The sequence below is a fragment of the Pinus tabuliformis genome, chromosome 6, assembly GCF_031772625.1.
Source record: "Pinus tabuliformis cultivar Carrire ecotype Pingquan chromosome 6, CPIR1, whole genome shotgun sequence".
In the NCBI taxonomy this organism is placed as follows: domain Eukaryota; kingdom Viridiplantae; phylum Streptophyta; class Pinopsida; order Pinales; family Pinaceae; genus Pinus; species Pinus tabuliformis.
The window spans coordinates 791,211,206-791,233,168 of NC_142292.1; the positions used below are offsets into that span (position 1 = coordinate 791,211,206).

Genomic DNA, 21,963 nt, shown 5'->3' on the forward strand with positions numbered 1-21,963 from the left:
ATATTTGAACACAATAATCCATCGAGAATCTTGAGAAGAAATCAACACTGTTTTACTATTACTGTAACAAGTCTTACATTGGCCCAAATAACTCTGTTTTTGTATAAAATGTCCAACCCCTATTACATCCTAATCTGATCCCTTTATAGGAATCTATTCCTCCTCTCTAGAATGAGCTCGAAGGCCCTATTAACTACTCCTACATGCTATTTAACTAATTCATTAATTACAAACATGCTGAGCTGTAATTACACAAAATCCTAATCAAACTAAAACACTAATTACATTCTCCTCGTATGCTTGATTCTTCTTGGATCCTTGACAGCTGTCCTTCTTCTGTTGTGGTTGAGGTATTTTGAAGGAGAACACACTGAATGAGCTGGCCTTGGATTCCAGTCACGTAGATGGCTTCATTAATTAACCAAGGGAGGTGCTCTGTTTTCACGGCTTCTGTCTCCCATCACTCTTCATCACTTTAAAAACATGTCCTCTGCTCTTTAATTCTTCCCAAACAACGCATATTACCACACCTTTCAAATGAGCTGGAAGCCTTATGAGCTGAACAGGTGTACAAACCGGATCACTGAAGACTAAAACCAAAACCCTAATAATTCGGTCATAAAGTGCCTTTAACGAGACTTTAGCTGGAAACAAAACATTTCACCTTTTTGCAAGGCACATCTGTCATTTTCTGAACAGCTAGGATAGTTTTGAATAGTCACCTTTATGCTCTGAAAACATTTCATTCAAAATTAGCTGACCTCAGCATCAATTTCATTTTTTATCATAAAACAGTCATCTACAGCAGTTTCGTAGCGCGCTACGAAACTGCTGTGTGACTTAAAAACACAGTCTTCCTCTAAACTGCTCACAAAATTGAATAGTTGCTGTTTGCTAGGGTTCACGGTTCACCATTTGAAGGATACTGCCATCGTAGACAAACCCACTGGTTGCAGCTGTTGCTATTGGTCATTATGAAGAAACTACCTCTGTTGGTGGCTTCCTTTAGATATGCTTATTGATGTGTTGCTTTCAGCAGATGAGTTATAACAAGTCTCGGTTTGTGCCTTGACTTTGTCAAGTGAAGCTTTCTTACAGGATATAGTATCTGAAAGTTGGGAGGTTTCATTTTGAGAAACTTCTCCAGTTTCCAAATCTCGAAAAGAGGCAATGATTGCTTCCATGACCATTCTTTCTTCATCATCTATTGAAATTGAAACTCGAGCAAATCTATCCAAAGGACAGTCAGAAACTCGGTTGCCTGTGAGAAATGCTGCTACAGTATCAATACAATTTCTGTCAAGGATGCTGTCACTGCTTTTATCTCATTTGCCTCCTAGAGTGGGAATGATCAATGGCATCTTCAGTGATGTCATTTTGTGTGAATCCCTCGAACTTGATGATGTTTTTATCACCAGCATATGAGTTATATATGAGATCTAAATGGTGAGGCTGAATAAAAAGGTCCCCTGTGCCATGTCCAAATAATGCAGGAATAAAAGACTTTGTTGCTATCTTAACAACATCAAAATCCATGATATCAGAATGCGCCTTCTTCTGGATCACCTTTCGCATACATTGAGCTGCAACTTTTAACAATGAACTTTGGGAGGCGGATCTTGTACACATCAACCTGAACAGCAAATTCATTTTGATCCTCTGTCTTTATCTATTGCATAGCAAATATAAACTATGTCTATCACATTGTCCAGAATACGAACAAATAAGCCGAGAATCACGAAAAGCACCATCCACGCAAAAAGCTGTCACATAATAGGCGTCCCTTCCAAGTGAAGTTGCAGCCTTTAGTATTATCCAAACCATCATGGCATAAACAAGAGAAACAACAAAGAAAATTCCAAACAGTAAGCGTGTGAAGACTGTTTCAACCACAACAGCAGAAAGAAGATTTCTCCTCAGAAGCTCGTATGCCATCATGGCAGAAGAGCAGTAGTTTTCCCCTGTTATTGCTGCGAAGTTGATTGTGAACTTATTCACAAACTCTATGGCTGACAATATGCAATTGAGACAGAAACCAAGTATAAAATCGAAAACCCCATGACCTGATGATCTACTAGTGGCTTTGCCACTAGTGCGTGCCTTTTCAACAACTGCTCGAATCATTTGCACCACTGCAAAGATTTGGCCTGAGAAACAAACCGTAGTAATTCTGAGACCAAATGCATTCCTGACAGAACGTCTGATGGTTGCAGTTGAGGAGGTGCCAGATACTTGAAAGTACCACTGTGCAACTGTACCACTGATTACATACACCTGAGCCTCAAACATTGTTGTTGTATGGCCACTGACAGAATTTCCCAATGTTTGCGTGCTTGCCCAGTCATCACCATCTCCATCCTCTGCCCAAAACTTTGATAGAATTATCATAACTAGCAGAGACCAAAATGTCACGATTAGGGTGCCACTGGACCATCTTGACATCCTGTGTATAGCCTTGCAATACTGAGACACACTCGAGCTCATTCCCTGGTTGAACATTCCATTCCTTGAAATTTGGAACATGGTAACAGCGCATCTAAAATTGGTCATATTTGATAATGAATATTTACTACATTCGCATCGAAATAAGGCAGTTCACGTTTGAGAACATCTCCCTGAATGACCTGTAGCCGAAAAGCATTACTTGTGCCTTGTACTCTGCACTGCAATTCCAGCACCAAACGAGGACTCTCAACAAGCTCTTTGTGCGCCTTAGGCAACCCAAAAACACGATAACGGAAACAAAAACATGATAATGGAAACAGTCCTCCGTTGTTTTCGAATCACACATAAATATTAGCCCTTGAATGTCTCCCTTCACGCCACCAGCTGTTGAAATTTGCTTTATAATCTCCCTTTCCAATTGTCATCAGCTTGGCCTTAATTCCTATTCAGAAGCCACCTCACATCTCTTGCTCGGAACAATCAAAGAATAAAACAAAATGCGGTTGAAGCGCTGTAACATTTCCAAATGCTGCACGGTTTTCTTTATCTGCAATTTGCATTGATGCCGTGTCACTAGCAAGCTGAACAATTCTCGGCTTATATCCACGTCCCATTTATTTATATTCTTGATAACCATCTGGAGAAACCCGCAATGCGAATGCCCTGTCCATATTTTAATAACACATGATGTTGCGCCCTTAAATAACATAGTATTTATGTTTTCATGCTGGAAATTGCAGTTGTATTAGGAACATCAATATCTACAATTTGAAATTCTCCCGGTCGAGCCCCCTTTGTCGTGGATATGTTCTCAGGGTAATGTATTTTGCATTTGCCATCCTTTGATACTCTTTCAAACCATCAATCCAACTATAACCAACACCATCGCTGAAATGCTCTTTTTGCTTCTAGAAAATAGATGCTGCTCTTTAAACCATCAAGAACTCCACTTAGAAGGTATTTTTACAAAAGATTTCTTAAGTGTGAAACATATCTAGGTATAATAGGTTGATAACCCTAAAAATTATGATTCAGGGGTCTAAACAGGACTGAATTTGTTGATTGATGTAGAACAGTAAACGGAATGATTTCCACTTCAGCAGTTGCATTTAGAGACTTATTTTCAGCAGAAACACTTTCAGAGAATAAAGAAGTAAAAGATCCTTTACCACGTCCTATGAGGGTTTTCAGGCATGCTAAATGTAACTCAATATTAAAGGCCAGTTGAGGCGATAGATACGCCACCTGTGGATCAATGACTAAAGCATAATCTTCAGACAAACAATATACTGACAAACAGTACACTGACAGAAGGCCCATATGTTTCAAGCATGCCAGCTGAGAACATAGTACTCTCTATGATTTGTGGAATTCAATAGGATCCAAAACAAAAACTCTTGCAAGTCTCCCCACATTAGTATGAACATCCTTCACAATCACCCATGAACCAGAATTCAGAGATAACTCCCTTAATTGTACTTGATGCCGATCCCACAATAGCTGCATCATCATAAGGTGCTTCCTTGAAACACTGTCACTGTTCTCATCTGCATTCCTGGAGGGAAACAAAACTCTGTGCAATAGGCATGCTAGGATTTGGGCCTTCACTGAAAACTCGAACAAATCCCCAATTTCGTAGCACGCTACGAAACCAGCTAAACAGGTAGCGCTGCGAAACTGTTAAAAGAATTCTGGCGCTGCGAAAACACCCTGTCTTTAAGCTAGACTAAAATTTTTTGACAACAGCATTTTCAGTGATAACAATCTTGTTGCAATCTCAACACTCCCTCTCGACAAGATATGGATTATCAGCAACCCCTATCCTGCCTCAGTGGTATTCGAGTTTGCTCCTGGTGAGAGCCTTCGTCAGAATATCAGCATCCTGATCCTCCGTTGGAATGTACGAAAGTAACATGATCCTCCGCTGCACACAATCTCTGATATGATGGTACCTGATGTCAATATGCTTAGATCAATCATGAAATACAGGATTAGCCGAGAGTTGAATGCAACTCTGGTTATCACAGTAAATCACAGTAGGATCCAAATGAGAACCGAACAAACCAACCACGATCTTCCTCATCCATATAGCCTCGCATGTAGCCAAACTTGCCATATACTCGGCCTCTGCTGAACTGAGTGCCACGGATCTCTGCTTCCTGCTATACCAAGAAACTGTTGTCGATCCAATACTGAAGACCCCTCCTGATGTGCTCTTTCTGTCCGTTGGGCTCCCTGCCCAATCTGCATCCGTGAAGCCACATAGCTTCACCTCATCCTCCTGTCTGTACCACAAACCATATCCCGATGTGCCTCTCAAGTAGCGCAATACATGCTTGCCCGCCTTCCAGAAGAGCTTGGTAGGCTTAACCATAGCTTGTGAAAGCTGGTTAACTGCATAGCATATATCAGGTCGTGTATTGACCAAATACATCAGCGACCCCACCAACTGTCGATAAACAGTGGCATCCACTTCTTCTCCCGAAGTGGCATCCTCCTTCCTCCAACCTCCAGGAAGAGGAGTATCAACAGGCTTGCAGTCATGCATGTTGAACTTCTCCAGTATCTCCCGAGCATACTTGCCCTGAGAAACAAACAGTCCACCACTGCGCTGCCATATTTCCAATCCTAGGAAATAGTGAAGGAGGCCTAAGTCCTTCATCTCAAACTCTGTAGCAAGATCCTTCTTGCATGACAGTATCAACAGCTCATCACCTGTTAGAATCAAATCATCAACATACAGTACAATGATAAGCAACTTACCCTCCACCACAATCTGGTATAGGTTCGGATCCACCTCGCTCTTGGAGAATCCAAGTCCCGTGAAATAGTTGTCTATCCGTGTGTACCAAGCACGTGGTGCTTGCTTCAACCCATACAGCGCTCTCTTGAGCCTGCACACATGCGACTCGCTGTTGAAGACCTCAAAGCCTTCGGGCTGCTCAATGTACACCTCCTCCTCAATGACTCCATTGAGGAACACAGTCTTCACATCCATCTGATGAATGTGCCATCCCATCTGCGCTGAGAGAGCAAGAATCGTCCATATGGAAGAATACCTTGCGACAGGTGCAAAGGTCTCCTCATAATCGATCCCCTCTATCTGTGAAAAGCCTCGGGCAACAAATCTTGCCTTGTACTTCTCCACACTCCTATCAGCTACCTGCTTGACCTTGTAGATCCATCTCGAACCCACCACTGATTTCCCTTCCGGTCTAGGAACAATCTCCCATGCACTGTTTCTGACAATAGAATCATACTCTTCCACCATGGCGTCTACCCATGCGGGATCCTCCACAGCTTCCTCGAAAGAGGATGGCTCAGTCACAACACACTTGCTCATAAGAGCCATGTATCCAGTGTACCGATCATGTGACTGTCTCTGCCTGCGTTGGGCTGTAGGTGGTCCTACAACTTTCTCTGCATCTTGAGCCAGTCGCTCAGCTTCTGTCAAGCGCTTTCGCCCTCTGATGGTTGATGTTGCATGAGTGGACTCTTCCACTCCATGAACCTCATCCTGTGGTTGATCCACGTCTTGAAGCTCATCCTTAGGAACTAATAGCTCCTCATCTGCATGCAAGTGTAGCTCCCTCTCAAGCGAACACTTCATGGCTTTCTCCCCCTGAAATTTTATATCCCGTCGCACAACAGTTTTACCACTGTCTGGCAAATACACACGATAGTTGTGGGGCATATCAGTGTACCCCACAAATATCCCAACCTCTGCGGTCGGCTCCAACTTCTTCCTGGCATCCTTCGTCACATCCATGTAAACGTTAGCACCAAAAATCCTCAAATGAGAAAGATCAGGCTTCTTACCAGAATAAGCCTCCTCAGGTGTACTCATGCCAAGTATCCTATGAGGACAACGGTTCTGCACATAAACTGTTGTATTGCATGCTTCCGCCCACAAGTGAAGGGGTAGGCCCTGATCATGCAACATTGCCCGTGCAGCACCCACGATCGTTTTGTTCTTCCGCTCAGCTACCCCGTTTTGCTGTGGGTTATGGGGAGCTATGAGCTCTCTACGAATCCCTTCTGCCTTGCAGAAATCCTTGAACTCATCCGAGATGTATTCACCACCATTATCGCTCCTAAGAGCCTTCACCTTCTTCCCCGACTCCTTCTCAACCAGTGCTTTGAATTCACAGAACTTTGAATATGTTTCACTCTTCTTCTGCATGAAGAAGATCCAGCACTTACCAAAGAAATCATCAACAAAAATCACATAATACCTATGTTTTGCTGTCGAAGCAACTGAGAAAGGTCCACACACGTCTGTGTGAATTCTCTCAAGGATCGTCGTGGCGCGACTATCCTTCTCGTGAAAGGTGGCTTTCACAAACTTCCCCAAAGTACACCCCTTGCACTGATCTGACTGTGCAAGTGTGCCTTTAGGAAACCCTGTAGTGATATGCTGCAGTATCTTCAAGGCTCCATGGTGAAGGTGACCCAATCTCCTGTGCCACAACTCGCCATCATCCTGGCTCACCAATCCTTTTGCCTTGCCTGCCATTGTTGCGCATCCATCTACATGCAACTGATAAAGGTTCTTCACTCGAACCCCTATCTTCTGGGTCTCACCAGTTGTCTTGCTGCGCAGGAAAGCCTTTCCCTCGCTGAAAACAACATCATACCCCTTGTCTTCTAACATCGCCACAAAGATGAGATTCTTCTTCAATCCTGGAACATGCATGATTCCTTCAATACGAAGGGTTTACCAGACTCCCTCTCAAAGTAAATGGTATCGATACGAGTCGCACTGTATCTACCTTCATCGCCCATCTCGATGTGCACTCCAAGATCTTTGTCCTCCAGATCAGAAAACAAATCTCTATCTCCCGTCATGTGAAAAGACGCACCACTGTCCAAGAACCACACCGATCCCGTCACACTTGAAACCAAGCATGCGATCAATGAAAAATCAAGCTCAAGCTGCGAGGCTAGAGCCTCTCCTGCTGAAGATACAACAACCTGCTTGTTCTTCTTCTTCTGCGGACAATTAGTGGCATAGTGTCCATGCTGGTGACAGTGAAAACACTTCACCTTGGACATGTCCTGCTTCTTGCCTTTCGCACCAGACTGAGAAGCTTTCTTGCTCTTCCCTTTCTTTGCTTTGGCAGCCAAAGCACAATTCTCTTCATCAGATACCTTTGATGAAGATCCATTCTCATACTTTTTGTTACTGAGTTTATCCTTGAGTGCCAGGTCACTCTTGCTTTGGAATAACATTCGCAATCCGTTGAAAGACATTTCAACAACACTGCTGCAAAATCTAATTCCACCAGCAACCAACTCAACTGCCTCAGATCTAAGATTCGTGAGAACAAAATATTTCTCATACAGAGATCGACTGTATGGGCATTCACCGGATATCTCACCTTCCAAAAGAAGGATGAATCCAGAGGCTACCTGGCCCGATTACAGACTCTGCCTCAAGAAATAGAATGTAAACACTTCCTGAATAGTAGATCAGATGATCAACAGCTCTGATACCATGTAGAAACTTTTTCTACAATTATCTAGCTCTGATACCATGTAGAAATTTTGAATAATTTAACACATATTCAACAGAGATTATCCTGATCATGTACTATTGCGGAATACATACACAATACATAAGCTCCTCTACGTTGATCATCAATATAGCAACATCAATAACAATAAAACATCAAGAGCATTCACACATTAACACAATATGTAACCCGGGGAAAGCATCTCGCTAAAAACCCCAACTATCTGTATATTAATGATTGAGACCATGTAACATTACAAAGTACAATGCTTATCACAAGCAATCCAGTACCAGCTCCACCTGTTACACATAATACAGCTCAGATTTGATCTCCAAATCTATCCCACTGCTTGCCTACCTCCACAGCTTAATACCTGCTCAAGAACTGATGAGAATGGCTTACCGAACTCGTATTTCACCTGCAAATAGTCACTCACACTATGTTGGACGTGAGAACAAGCTACAATTCTCGATATTGGCCCCATCATTGGCATACTCAATCCCCTTTGATTGTGCAAATCATCATGCACAACTATAGTCACAACTGATAGCAATCTGATCCTCTAACACCTGTCCCTGCTGAACTGAACATGCACTGACATGCAACTGAGTTAACTGATGTATTCTATAGTTGTATTATGAGTTAATAACTTATGAATTAATTAATAACTAATTCACCCAACTCATCTCTAGTCTATTTGCCAGTTAGACTAAATACAACCAGTTTAACAAAGCTAAACTGAACACAACTCCATCAACTGCACCTCCAGTCCACTAAACTCAACTCACTTGAGTTCTAGCTGAAGTCATGCATGCAACAACTCAACTGACTCATAAGAAAAGCGTACTTCCTTCTGACAGCTGCATGGGCCACATCTGTAGCTCAAACTGAAGTGCTCCAAGAGAATAAGATCAAGTTTATAGTCCAAATATTATTATGAGACAATAATGTTTGACTTTTCTATTTTTTACAGCCAATCTAAAAATAGACTTTGATCACTCACATTGTGATCACTCACTTTGATAAAAAATAGAAGTCCATTTATTTTTCCCAACTTGACCAATCATCCATAAACAACAACCTGCAATCCATAGACATGATCCATATGTCTAAAAATAGACATAGTCTAAAAATAGACTTGCGCCATAATTTGCCTGCGGGCCCACTTAGTGAAGGCGACTCTTTTCACTAAGCTCCATAATCTTGTTGCAATCTCAACATTTCCCTCATGGGGGGAGGATTGTTAAAATTGATCAGTTAGATTATTCTCTGGGGACTCTCGAGCAACTTCAGATCTACCGTTCCATTGGTGGATAATCCTCGTCAACCTATATATAATTTAGGAGTTGGGATGCACTCTTCCTTGATCTTCCCCCTCCTACAGCTAGAATCGACGCAATTTCATCTTCCAAGGAGCCTTGACAGAAAGAGTTCTTTTGAACTCATTATTTTTTGAACACTGGGACCTTACCTTCATCTACGACCACATCAGATGAAGGGCAGGTTAGTGGAATAGCATTTCCTATGTCTGCAGTAGAACTTAGATATGAATTTATCGATAACTCTACAGACAACCATCCAACTCCTTTTTCTGAGGAGGAGTTAGATTGTGATGTGGCTCCTTTTTAGATCCTTGACTCCAATTCTACTTTGGATTGCTTAGATACAGTTTTTCCATCTGACGAAGCAATTTTCAAAGCAATGACGGCTATAGATCGACCTTGGGAAGGTTTACATCATCATTCATATTTTCGTCCTCCATTGCATGAAGTCGAATCTAATTTCTCCAATCTGCTTACTAGCGATATTTGTGCAGTGTTAAACCCTTTAGCTCTAGCACAATTATTTGCCAAAGGTAATATGTCAATTAGTTTGAAAATTGTACCCATAAACATCTCCAGGAACAAGCTGACGGAGCCCCCAGATGGGCTCTACCTCAAGAAGTATTTTTCTTAGGTCTTGGCCTAGCAATTGCACTTTTGTATATTTTGTATTTTTGTACATATTTTGTCGGGCATTTTGTGATATCGACATTTGTTTGATCTGCTTTGGCAGGTGTTGATGGATGACTTGGTATATTTCGGATTCACCGATGGTGCTAGTCAGCACACTCGGAATCTTGCTTCCACATCTTGGGTGATTTATTATCCACCTGGTCAGTTGACGGTGTCAAGGGGAGTATGTATTGGTCCTGCGTCAAATAACATTGCCGAATATACTGTCGTTATTAATTTACTATCCGAAGCTTTTTCTTATGGAATTGATTCATTGGTAGTGTATCTTGACTCACACATGGTAGTGTCACGATTAAATAACATTTATCAGGTTCGGGATCCTTATTTATATCGCCAATTTTTGAGAGTGAGGGTGTTGCAACGATCATTTGTTTATATTACATATGTGCACATTCCACGATCTGAAAATTCATTAGCAAATTCTATCGCTAATCAAGCATTAGATTGGCATATCAATCATTCATCAAATTAAGCAAACATAAAAAAATTGGAACTGCATATATATATATATATATATATATATATATATATATATATATATATATATATATATATCATAAAACTGCCTGTGTGTACATAAAGTGTTCAAAAAATAATATACAAAATCGGGACTAAATGCCCATAATCATGTCCAGTCTATCTATTGACCTGGCTCAGGATGAGCGACTAAGAAGCTAACTACTGCATTGGCCACACATCGAAGCATGCGAACCCAGTCCCGTGGTACTCCTACCACGCGGCGTTGCATGTCTTCAGGTAGGTCCTCTATGGCTATCATCGGTACCTGGTGAGTCAATCTCACCAAGTTTCTTCGGACTACATATAGGACCCTCTCTGTCTCAGCAGCGGCCTCTTCGGCGTCTCTTCTGCGACGCCTATGCCGTGGGAATCCATTTGGTCTCACTGGACACACATCTGGAACATGATCATTTTATCAGTATTTTGTCCCATCAAAAATATTTCTAAGTTCATTTCATATTTAAAAAACAAAAAATATTAAAATTGACAAAACTTAAAAAAATTGTTACCTATGTCTCCCCATGTTGCCGTTGGTGGCAACACCAAGTTTGGATTTCCTCGGAAATCCATGCTAGCATATGGGTAGTCATCGACTGCGATGATTTGTTGCTCCCACCAGGCAAAAAACTCGTCATCGAAGGTCGTCCTCGGCACGTCCCCACCTCCAAGGCGTTTCATCAAGTCAGCCCACCTACCCATCCATGGATCTCGTAGGCTGCTGATAGAGACAAATACCTTGGCACGTAGCCCATGTACCTTCTCGAAGAAGAAGGAGCATAAAATGGTCGCATATCCAAATTTTCATTTTTATTTTTATTTATTTATTATTATTATTATTTTATTTATTTTTTTCCTGACCCTTCTTAATGGAGGTCAACTAGCTCTTCATGTTGGTTAGAAGAGGTGTGCACCAATCGAACACAATGGTTAGGCATTCCACTGCTAGGCTCATGGACACCCGTCCTGATGTAGTGAAGTTGATCCGTTTACCCTGGCAATCATAAACAATATAATCCTTAGAGATAAACTATCCACGTGTTTTGGAATCTGACTTCCAATCTTTTCTGGATGCCCAGGAAAGTATATGTGTACATAGTCTTCTACTGAAAGACTACTCCGGGTCCTGCCGGTCGAATGCATAACCTCCCCTCTTCGAGAGAGACCTGTGATAAAGTAAATGTCTTCCACCTCAATCCTGAGAGGCATCTGATCTATCATGAAGGCATCATCCTCCACACTCCAGTAGTGGATCAGTAATTTGAGCAAGCGTGTGTTGGCCTTCATGTTCGGCATTTTGAAGAATTTCAACAAGTTGCACCCTCTCAATGCATCTAGTGCATTTTGGTCGTTCATTACCTCATTGTCAATTGTGGTATGCTCTCTCTCTCTCCATGTGATGGTCATCCTGAAAAGAAATAAGTTTCAACCATTAGAATTTGAGTTTGAATTTCAACTCGCGTACACGTGGGTTCCCTTTACACACAGTCGCGTGTAGGGCTGTCGTGTACGTGGGTTGGTCACAGCCAACCCGCGTGTACACAGAGTTATATTTTTTGACAAGAATTCGCACAGTCAAATCTTAATTAAAACTTCTAAAAAGTATCACAAAACATTGCAAGTATGTTTTGAGGGTTACTTGGTAACTTTGGCGCGATTTGAACGGTCGAATTCTTTAGAGGCAAGTTTGTTCCTTTTTGATCCACAACTTTTTTCCAAATGCAAATGAAAAATTTGTGAGTCTAAAAGTCCACATATAGCTTTAAAATTTCAATTTTTTTTCTCAAAACTTGATTTTTCGTTTCATTAATTTTTTGAATTGTGGGCTTGGATTGTCGAGAATGGGTTATTATTTCAGGATATTTTGGAGACTTCTTCGAGATCTTATTTCGGTTCCATGACTGTTGACCCATCATGGCAGGTATTGTTCACTCACTGGCATATAGGTTAGGGAAACCATTTTTCCGTTCCATCTTGCATACTAGCCTTCATTCAGTGATACATTAGCCATAGGGTCGAACCCATCATGTCTTGGTTAGCAAGCCATGTTCACTCACCGATTTTTTTAAAATCGTGATGCAATGGTAGAGCCATCCTTTACATGGGCATTGTAGTTAGCACCTCACTAACATTGGTTGCCCATGTTGTTATATTGAGTAAGCTTGGGAGTCCTCTTTAGCGCCGCCATGACTTGTGCGTTGAAGACACATTCCCCTTGCTTCTACACTTATTTCTGGCTTTACACCCTAGAGTCTCCTTTCTGTTGAGTTGTACTGCTGCATTTCATTTTGACTATTTGCACCTTTTGGCCTTGAGCTGACTTCACTTGAACTCGTGTTTAAGCCACTTATTTGACCATTTCTTCTGCAAAATCAACCATGCAATCACTTAGCTTCTGTAACTTGACACACCCTTTGACCCATGGAAGGAACATCCCATTGAGTGTCCTTGATCAGTTTCGCCTCCCTGCATGGAGCATAGGATTGTTTCCATCCCAGGAACTAGATCATCTGTTTCTCTGACACTCGTTCTTTCCACTGTACTATAGCATTCTTTTATTCTTTTTCCAGCTTAAAGAAAAAGACAAAAAAATTATATATTCCAAAAAGAGCGAGAACAGGACAACACTTCCATACATTGTTCGCAGCTAGAGTAAGTTGTGTCGCCCTTGAACAAAGCACTCAAAAGAAAGTCTCTCCTCCATTTTGGGCGGGATTTAGTTTGACTTAGGTACGCCTTAACCTTGTTATTGAGTCAGTCCTCCTCCGATTGGTTACCTCTTCCAATCATATGGAGAGTTCGTTCATGCCTCCTACATGACGAACCTATACATAGTTATCATATGCTGCCATATAGTCATCATTGAGTCATGCTTTTGTTCAAGGGAAGTAAGCTTGAATCGGCCTCTCTGTGGTGTCTCTTGACCTATTTTTCAGTCGACCATCCTTGGTTGTTAGTATCATGTTTGTCATCACATCAGTTATATTGGTCCTTTGCTCGTGCCAGTTTGAGAAGGTCTCCATTGACTTCTCACTGGCGGGTCTTGTCCTTATTGACGACGACATATTGCTCTGAGGGCAGGCCTAGAGTCGTACCCTGGCCCTATTTTCATTATTGATAGGTCACCTTGTGCTCAGCATCGATCAGTATCACGGGTCTTTAACTGAGTGGTCTCCCTTGTGTTCGACATCAACTTTCATTATCACACATTAGGATTCGTGCAGTGCCTTGGTTTCAATTTGACCCTATTGGTGGATTCCTCACCTCTGTGTCAACTTTCATTACTGGTTAGTTCAGAGGGTTTCTATCATGCGTGAGCTACATCTTGTGTACGCCGGAAACGTGCTTCGGTCGGGTTATTACATATTTTTTTCGTCCGATTCCTTCCACATTATTGGCCTACAAGTTACACTTGCGCTAGATTGATGAAAGATGCCTTAATGCCTTCCTTCTAGCGGATCTTTTCCTATCGACTATGACTCATTGCTCTAGGACGAAGATCTAGAGTCCATTTGGCAGTACCTTGGGGTTTGCAGTCATCAGTGGCAGATTCCTTCGCTATTGACAGCAGGAAACCATCATTGTCCCCTGATTGATAGATTCTTATAGGTGTTCGACTTCAGCTCATTCATTCGCACTTGTTAGATTGTACTGGGTACCTTGACTCTTATTATCATTATCAGTGAGTAGTCTCATGTTTGTTAATGGTATACATCAATGACCGGTAATCAAACGATTTTTCACATGGTCGACCTCAGATCATTTATTCCCATTGTGTAGAAATGTACCATGGCGATCAGTGAAGACCTCGGGTTGCATTAGCATGTCTTGGTTCACTTGTCAGTTGCTCCTGTTACTGCTAGTTGACACCATCCACCTTATATGTTGCAGTCCTTCACAACAACATCTTATATGCTAGCATCTGAGTTGTGATGTAGTATCATTTTATTCCATCATGTTCATTTGGTACTATTGGGATCAGTTTTTGATATTAGTGATCAGCTTCATCTTTCAGCTTCATTGATCATCTTCTTATATGTGATATTCAGACATGTATTTTTTCGATCACGATCAGATGATCCATTATGTACTTTCAGTCCTTTATACTTGTATACATAGTGGATCTGCTTGTACTTGATATGTAGACATGCTTTACTTTTTCTGAGCATGGGTATGCCCGCCTCAGATAGTTGTTTCTTTCTGATCTCTTTTTGATGGCTTGGCAGGTTGAAATCTGGTGAAGTCCTTCTCAGTTTCGACAGGTTTCCTTTCCATATACTTAATACATTTCGGTCATCATGTACTCCTTCTGACCTCATATATTTTGGTCATCGTGTACCCCTGCTTGGTTTATAGCTTAGGGCAACCCCTCCTTCCAGGTTTGGTCCAAATATTTAAAAAACAATGTTTTATTCCCTGTACGCTACATTGCCCTGAGATAAAAGTGTGTACACGCGGGTTAGTCAATACCCAACCCGTGTATATGTGTCAAAACACTTAAAAAAATTAAATTTCCTTAATTATGGGTGGAGTTCACGGGTTTTACCTGTTGTTTACCTCCTAGTACCCATGGCCCAACTGTTTCCCAACTTTAAAACTAATTGGGAGAGTTATAAATAGACTTCTATGGGAAGACCTAAAGGAAGGAAGAAGAGATAGGATTACTATACTGAGATTATCCCTGACTGAGTCTGAAGTATCCCTGTGCTTCAAGCACTTCCCCAAGTTCCAGGAAACCCTTGTTTCCTTCAGTGTTGATATTCTCCCACTTGCTTGAGATATCATGGTATTGGTTATGGAAGGAGGCTGTTGAAGATTGGGACTGGACAGATCTGGAGGACGGTTCCGCTTGGAGCCGAAAGAAGAAGACTCAAGTGAACTCTTTCTGTGTTTGTTATAGCTTTCTACAATAAAAAGAAACGTTGTCTTGTTCCTGAGATTGACTTTGTTTATGCATCAGATGTTGTTGTAATTCATGTCTGAATGTTATTTTGATATATAACTAACCATTTGCTTATATGATATAAAGTTGATTTTATTAAAATGCTTTATCTATATGTTGCTATGTATGTTCGAATTGGTTGATTTGCAGATTCGAAGATCATTAGGAGTTGCAGAGGGTCTGAACCTTGCTGGAACTACCTAAACGAATGACATCCAGGTATGATCGTTATCGCATAGTTTGTTTATATAAGCATGTTGCCTTAGTTGTATGCGTGTTTCTTACTGTAGATTTCTCTTGCTCTATTGGGGTTCTAACCCAAAACCCTAGGGTACTTAATTCTCATAACAACTAGGCCTTGCGACCTTGATATATATATATATATATATATATATACACTTTGAAAAACACATATTTTCATAAGTTTATACATGCTCTTGATTTCCATTTTAGTGGGATTCTTACACATATTATAATATTACAGTTGGAAGATATGCCATGATGATTGTTTGCATTATATGTAATGTCATTTAATTAATTTGTCCACTGTGTAAATTGTCCTGTATATGAAATGGAATGCAGTTTAATGGTGGCATGTCGAGTTGTATTTATTCATGGCATTTTCGGTGTTAGTTTTCATCATTGATGATCATGATTTAATCATACTCTATCGTGTCGGTGACTCTCATTCCTTTCGAACCTTCTCAAAGGGAACTCACTCTGCAAGGGGTTTGGAAATGGTTTATAACCCTAAGGGTTCTTCCTTGGAAAATATGTGTTATTTTTCATGTTATAGGATGGCCATACTCTACATTCTTTTACCAAGATCCTCTCTTCCTAACATGGTCTCTACGTAGACCACTTTATTATGGTAATTTGTTTGTGCATCCCTTTGTCTTGTAATGAGAATTTTTTTCTAGTTATTACAATGGATTTTCTTTTCTTTTCTTTTTTTCCACTGGAAAAATCCGTAATTTTCATTATATGGAAAATTACATATTGAAGATGCTATACGCATATGCTTGAGGTCACTGTTTCACAGTGTACCTATTAGTTACAAAAAGGATTCTGTACATAAATATCAGATCAGATGTACCTCGCAGGGTCATCTTCTAGAGTTCTATAAAAACCTGTTTACAAATTGCCTTCCGGCTTTTCCTAGCTGATTCAAAAATATTTAGTGATTACAAAAAACAGTTGCTGTCACGTGCAAAATATCCTTCAGATTATTTATTGCTCAGGTGCATGTTGATATCTCGGATCATTGTATGGACGATGGTAGTATTTGTACTCCTGTTGGCCTTGAACCTCTGTGATCTCCCATACTCCTCTGTCCATCATCGAGGCCTCCTTGGATAGTTTGTCAGCATTCTCGTTATGTTCCCTGTAGATGTGTGAACATGTGATGTTGTTAAAAGCAGCTTTGAGTTCAACAACTTCATTCAATATAATGCTGAGTGTGTGAATGTGACAAATAGATATGTTGTTGAACCAATTTATGATGATTTTTGAATCCCCGAAGATGTTTATGCAAGTGCAATGATGACTCAAAGCAAAATGAAGTAAATGACGAAGAGTGATGAGCTCTGCAAAATTGTTTGTTCCAGTTCCCAGTCCCGCTTTTACTTTGTAATAATGATGCTCGGATTTGTATATGATAAAACCGCCCCCACAACTCTGCCGGTTTGCGGCCCCATCAAAATAAGCCCATGGTGTGTTTTGATCTATTCGGGGGGGCGGATGAGGATGACGCACTTTAGGGGGCGGGGGGTCTGGTAGTTCACTAAATGCTGCAATAATACCTGCCACCACCATTGGCCAGATTACAGGTTGGTCATTGAATATGATTCGGTTTCTCGCTTTCCATATGTGCCAATTTACAAGAATTGGTAGGTTTATAATCTTTGATCCTTTGTGCCGCGTCTCCCAATCTGTCCAAGCCCCAGACAGATCGGTGCCCTCCCAGTTGCCAGTGTAAGTAATGGTGTTTTTAATAGCGATCCACAGATCTTGTGTCAACCTGCAGCGCATGAAAAGGTGCTCTGTGGTTTCGGATGCTTCTTTGCATATCACACACCAGGATGGTCCATAGTAGGCTCTGTGCGATAGGTTCTCGCCAGTGGGCACCTTGTTCCTCAGGATACACCAGAAGAAAAGTTTGGATCGCGGTGATGTTGTGAGCTTCCAGATGCTTTGCCACCAGTTCGAAATGACCTCTGGCTTTTTGTGACTGATAAGAAGGGTGTAACCAGCCTTTGGTGTGTAATAACCGCTCTCAGACTGGTTCCAAATTAGTTCATCCGGCCCCTCAATGATTCTGATGTGGGATTCAATCAGGGCCTCCCTGTAAGTCTGCCATGCCTGATGCCATCTAGGAGGGAGATTTAATTGATGTGCTATCCTCCAGGCCTGATGAAAAATATCAGAATTTTCTCTGTCTACAATCTGGACAATCACTTTGATATTGCGAGCGAGTAAGTATCCAACCAATTCATGAGGCAGAGTGTGCCTACCTCCGCTACCAGCCCATGGGTCGATTCCGATCCTAGCCAGGGTCCCGTCTCTGATTTTCCAGACCAAGTTGTCTCTGATCATAGGCAGAGAGTGTAGTAGTGCTTTCCATATAGATGATATACCTGTTCTGTTCCAATTAGGGAGTCTGACCCAATCCAGAGTGCCAAGGGGCCATATATATTTGTGGTATGAGAGACGGGTCCATAAGCTCTGGCTAGTTATCAATGCCCAGCTCATTTTTGCTGCCAATGCTTGTGCGAACAGAGGAAGATCTTTTAATCCCCATCCCCCCCACTTCTTTGGGAGTGCTATCTTCTGCCAACCGATCCAGGCAAATATGTGTTTGTCTTGACTTCCTGCCCAGAGATATCTGTTGCAAATTTGTTGGAGGCGTGCCAGAGTGTGTCGTGGAATCCATGCTAGAGCCATCCAGAAAACCGGTGTTGCTACCAGCACGGATTTGATGAGAATTAATCACCCTGCCCTGGAGAGGTATCTGTGGCTCCAACAGGAGAGCCTTTTTTTTCCAATTTTGATACCAGCCAAACCTAATCTGCAATCTTCTGGCAAGTGGGCTTTAACCAGAAACCCAGATACTTTAGACCCTTGTCCAATGGATGAATGATGTAGGGGAAATCCTGCTGAGCAGTTTGAGATTCATTGACCGAGGTACGGGCCAGCGATATGGTAGATTTCTCTTGGTTTACCTTCATACCCGTGGCCTGTGAGAAGAGCTGAAGAATGCGAGAAAAAGTCAGTGAATCTCTGATGCTACCATCCAATAGGATGAGTACATCATCCACGAACAACAGGTGTGTGAGGAAACACTCTTCAGTGATCTTGAGGCCTCTAAGGGATCCTTCCCTTGTAGCAGAGATGATTAAGCGGCTCAGTCCTTCCATGACCAATAGAAATAGAAGAGGTGAAAGGGGGCAACCCTGCCGAAGCCCCCTTTCAGAGTGAAAGAAATGGGAAGCCGATCCATTGATCAGGATGCTGAACGTAGGAGTGGAGATACAGGCCATGATCCAGTTTATGAAAGGAAGCGGGAAGCCCAGATGAATAAGGAGCATCTTGATGTATAGCCAGCTGACACGGTCGAAGGCTTTTGATAGATCGATTTTCAGGAGAGTGCATTTGAGATGTTTAGACCAGATGGAGTGCAGGGCTTCCTGGGCGGATCCAATGGCTTCATGAATCTGTCTATCCTCAAGGAAAGCAAATTGCTGAGGAGCTATGTGAGTTGAAAGGATAGGTTTAAGCCGGTTTGCAATAATCTTAGATATAATCTTGTAAAGTACATTGCAGAGTGAGATGGGGCGGAAATCATCAAATGAGGATGGGGAGTCAGACTTAGGAATGAGAGCAATGAATGTAGAGTTTATAGCATGATATAAACACCCAGATGATCTGCTTTCCTCTATCACACTGAGCAGGTCCTGTCCCAGCAGGTCAAAGAAGGCTAAGTAGAATTCGATGGTCCAACCGTCCGGCCCGGGGCTCTTGTCCTTCTTGAACCATTTGAGTGTGCTTTCCAGTTCCTCCATTGTGACCGGGGCCGTGAGATCAGTCGAGTCATCCTCGTTTACAAATCTTGGGAAATGAGAGGCCACATCAATGATCTCTGCCAAGTTTGAGCCAGGCGGACTTCTGTACGGGCTTCTAAAGTGTGATGTACCAAGCTGGGAGAGTTTGTTGAAAGTGTCTGCAAGGCCCCCTTCCGGTAGGGGGAGATTCCAGATAGTGTTTGCCACTTTCCTTCCCTTAGCATAGTTGTGAAAAAACCTTGAGTTTTCGTCCCCTGCTTTCAGCCAAATAGCTCTGCTGCGCAATCTAAGGGATTCCTCCCTTTGTCTGAGCAAATTTGACCTCTGGTTTTCCAGCTCAATCAGTCGAGTCTTGTCTTCGCCCGAGATGAATCCTAGGTTCCGCTCATCTAGAAGGGTTCTCAACTCTTCTTCAACTGATGAGAGCTGGGCGGTTTCCTTTGTGTTCTTCTCCTTGGCCCAATTAATGACAATATGCTTTAGCTTCGAGAGGTTTTTACAGAATCCCTTTGTCAATGAAGCTTCTCTGTTTATGGGGTGTGCCTTCCAGTAATCAGAGACCAATTTCATGAAATCTTGGTCTTGGAGCCAGATATGGTTGAATTTGAAAGGGGCTTTTGGCTTATGGTGAGGCCCAAGGATTTCCAGAATTATGGGGGAGTGATCTGATAATCCCCCAGATCCAACCCATTGTTTATAGTGGTGTAAATGATGAAGCAGGGGGCCTTTTAGTAGGAATCTGTCCAGTCTGCGAGCCAAAGCTACAGCACCCACCCTTTTGTTCCTCCACGTAGGCATGGGCTTCTGCATGGGGATATCAACAAAATCTATCTGATCCAGGATATTTCTCATGTATTCGGTAATGGTATCCACTTGTGCCATGGAACCCCAAGATTCACGGAAGCCCAGAGAAAAATTTAGATCTCCCCCCAGAATGGTGTGGTCCGCTGCCAATAAGGTAAGATTAAGTAGATGCCTCCAGAAAGGCTCCCTGTGGTGGCATGGGCCATATATATTCACAATACGGAATGCTTGTCCGAGATCTGCAGCGAAAATGTCCATTCCCATGAATCCTTGTCCACCCCAGGATGAATCAATCCTGATTGACCTAGGGTTGTATCTGAGTGCCAGTCCCCCCGATCGACCAGAGGCATCCATTGCCAAGAACTTCCATCTTGGTGCCAGTGTGTGTAAGCATTGAGAGATGTCCTCTGTCGAGCCCAGAGTCTCTTGGAGGAGAATAATGTCAGGCTGTTCAATCTCAAAGAGTCTCCTGATGGCTAGTTTTTTGGGGGCACTAGCCAAGCACCTGCAATTGAATGATAAGCATTTCATGGAGGACCACCCCGGGGGGTTACGGCTGCTCTAAGGACCCCATCAATAGTGGATTACTGACCAGATGCGACCTCCGCACCGGCCCTCCAGATGGCTTTGGTGAGATCAGATTTTCTACCTCTGGATGTCAGAGGTCCCAATCCCAGAGGGACAATGCCCAGGCCTCCCTGAGAACCCGAGAGGTGAGGACGAGGGCGAAGAGAATAAGGGTGGGAGGAAGTCTGCGAGGAAGATGACAGCGAGGAAGAGGAGGAAAAGGGTGGCAAGGATGGAGGAGCAGTAGAGGCACACAGAGGAGGAGTCGAGAGGGAGCAGTGAGCCATAGTGCAAGATGCAGATGATGTAACGAATGCAGATGAGATACCAAGAGATAAGGAGGAAGGGTTTAGAACAGTACCCGAGGCCTGAGCGGCTGCTACAGCAGCCCGAGCCCTAGTCATAGGGGGAGATGACGGTCCCGGCCCCTTCGACCCAGCCTTCACTGGAGAGCCCTGATCTGATGCATCCCCCTGTGATGGACGAAGGATAACCGAGGATGCTCCACGAGCTGAAATGGGAGTGATCTTTGGAGAAGCCTCTGGACTCTTGTTCAGCGGACAGTCCTTAAATAGGTGTCCCACTTGATGACAGCGGTTGCAGCGGAATGGAACGCCCTCGTAATCGAGAATTTGTGTCCTGCTGTATTTTCCCCATTGCAGAGTGATCTTTTCCTCCAATCCTTCACGCGTGTCCAAGTGAACCACCACACGAGCTAGGGTTCGCTTCTTTGATTCTACATACGTGCGATCATGATCCAGATACGTGCCCAAAGCATTTCCTATCTTGATGAGTGCTTCCTCGCTCCAATACTGTAATGGTAGTCCAGGCAATCGCACCCACAAGGGTCCTGCTCCAATCTGTTCACGTTCTGGGTCAAAGAGGGGGCTCCACCTCTTTAGCAGAACTGGTGCGGTTTCGATGTGCCAATATTTTTCCAGGACTAAATCCGTGTAGTCCTCCTTTGTAAAATGGAGGGAGAACCACCCTCGGGGGAGAACATGTACCTCCGGGAGTTCTTTGAGCAGGGCACCCCAGATTTCCTTTACCCATTGCGTCAGTCGGCTTGCTGAGTAGGCACGTCCCCGCACATGTCC

The 21,963-nt window shown here is 42.7% G+C and overlaps 1 long non-coding RNA gene across 1 annotated transcript in view; it reads left to right on the forward strand.

The window, feature by feature from the left end:
- LOC149261146 (uncharacterized) overlaps positions 1-21,963 on the forward strand; it is a 37,881-nt gene that overhangs the window by 14,331 nt on the left and 1,587 nt on the right. Inside the window, exon 2 of the long non-coding RNA XR_016248390.1 lies at positions 15,585-15,653. This is a non-coding gene — a long non-coding RNA (uncharacterized LOC149261146). The remainder of the gene's footprint in view (positions 1-15,584; positions 15,654-21,963) is intronic.